Genomic DNA, 2322 nt, shown 5'->3' with positions numbered 1-2322 from the left:
ACCTTTTAATTAAATTAATTAACCCCTGTTAACCCCCCTGTCACTGACGTGTGGGTCCCACACGTCAGGTTTGACCGGACCAGCCCAGTTGACCGCTGACGTCGTGCTAACGTCATGCTGACGCAATTATATATTTTCTGGAATTAAAATATTTCAGAAAATCCAGAAAATGATTTAAACTTCAAAAATTCATAACAATTCAACCGTAGCTCAGATTAAAATAATTTATATATGAAAAATTATCAGAAAAATGCAACCTTTCCATCTGTACTAGTTTCATGCATGAAAAACCAACTTATACATGCTGAATATGGGAAAACACATTAGGGCATATATAAGAGACTTAATTTAGAAATGCATTTGAACCTTTGGTTCAAAAGGACTTCAAACCAAATGTTTACTAGTTGCATTAGCTCAACAGCATCACATCTACATGCCATGTTCATGCATCATATTGTTGCATATGATTGTGTATTGATTGCCGGCACCGCTCCTTCTCGATAGGTCCTGCTCCGGAGACGTTCCAGAGTACCTGTCCGTGAAGCAGCGCCTTCCTTGTTGTTTTACCAGGCAAGCAAACCCCCTTGTTCATTTCGATAAAACCCTACTCTCTCGCTCCTGCTCTCAGTTATTGCATTAGGACAACAACGATTCATCTGCTACTTTGTGCTGCGGTAGTTGAACCCATTCCTCTGCATGACCTGTCATTGCCACAGTAAATAGTTAAAACCCACTAGCATGTGTAGGAGTTGATTGAAGCCATTGTTGTGTTCCTACCATGCTATGCCTGCTATTGCTTAGAGTTGTGTCAGGTCTGGTTCATTGGGAATGAATTGGAGTGTTACGATATGTTCTGATGCTGAGAGTGAAGTGTGTGAACACGATTTGGTAAAGGTAGCGGTGAGAGGCCGTGTAGGAGTACATGGTGGGTTGTCTCACTGGAACCGTCCTTAAGCCCTGAGTTCTGTGTATGCTGTCCAATGACTCGATACTACCACACATTGGGCTCCGGGCGCTCCAAGCCCTCTCGACTTATTAACCAACTTGATCTCTATCCAGGAGTCGCAACTAGTTTCTGGTGTTTGTAGGTAGTGCTATTTTTCTACCAAGTGGCACCCGGCAGGGTGGGCTTGGGACAGACCAGGCACACGTGGCACGGTGTACCAAGTGGCACCCGGTTGGTGGGCTCGGGAACCCTGCTCACATCGTTTGGGGCCGTGAGCGACACCCCGGCCGGATCTCCTTGCGGATGGAACCCGAATAGGCGATAAACCTGGACTAGAATCTTGTGTGGTTAGTCAGGTCGTGGCCGACACCCTCGCCAGGCTTCCGCTTGAAGGTTGCCTAGATACATGACGTGTACATGGCGGTAAGTGGCGAGAGCGTGTGTGAAGAAGTACACCCCTGCAGGGTCAACATGATCTATTCGAATAGCCGAGTCCGCGGTTATGGACTTCTTGGATGCTTACATGGTACATAGACAACTTGAAGTGGATACTATAAAATGCTCAAGACATGTGTGAGTGCTATGGATGGCCTTCTCGTAGGGAGACGGGGATGAATCCATAGTAGTGTATTGTGTGGTGATTAGTGGACTCGTGTACGTTGTTTCACCTCAAGAGTTTCTGGTAGTCGTAGAACAGGATAGCCATAGAGTCAAAGCTGGCTTGCTGCAACTAAACCCCACGTTACCCTCTTGATACAAGTGCATGTATGATAGGATCTGATGTAAGTCTTGCTGAGTACCTTTGTACTCATGTTGCTTTATTTATGTTTTTGCAGCGGAGACTTCGGTCTTACTAGTGTTTCCATGGACTTCGACTAGTAGCTAGTACCTCAGCTACGATCTTGATCGGATGTTGTAGATAGTCAGGCTCTTCAGCCTTTTTCATTTGTAGATGTCTGTACCCAGACATGTAATGCTTCCGCTTGTTGCTTGTATGCTCTGTATGATGGGTCTTGTGACCCCTGTTTGCAATATATGCTATGACGGCTCTTCTGAGCCTTTATCTATATGAGTTGTTGAGTTATGCTGTGATGCCATGTTGTACAACACATACTTGCATGTTATGCGTACGTGTAATGTGTATTGCTATGTGTGGGATCTGGCTATCTAGTTGTTTATTCTTAGTAGCCTCTCTTACCGGGAAATGTCTCCTAGTGCTTCCACTGAGCCCTGGTAGCTTGCTACTGCTCCGGAACACTTAGGCAGGCCGGCATGTGTCCTTCTTCGATCATGTGTCTGTCCCTTCGGGGAAATGTCACGCGATGAATACCGGAGTCCTGCTAGCCCGCTACAGCCCGGTTCACCGGAGTCCTGTT

This window comes from Triticum dicoccoides, chromosome 6B, assembly GCF_002162155.2.
Source record: "Triticum dicoccoides isolate Atlit2015 ecotype Zavitan chromosome 6B, WEW_v2.0, whole genome shotgun sequence".
Classification (NCBI taxonomy): domain Eukaryota; kingdom Viridiplantae; phylum Streptophyta; class Magnoliopsida; order Poales; family Poaceae; genus Triticum; species Triticum dicoccoides.
Note: the sequence above shows the minus strand (reverse complement) of the source record.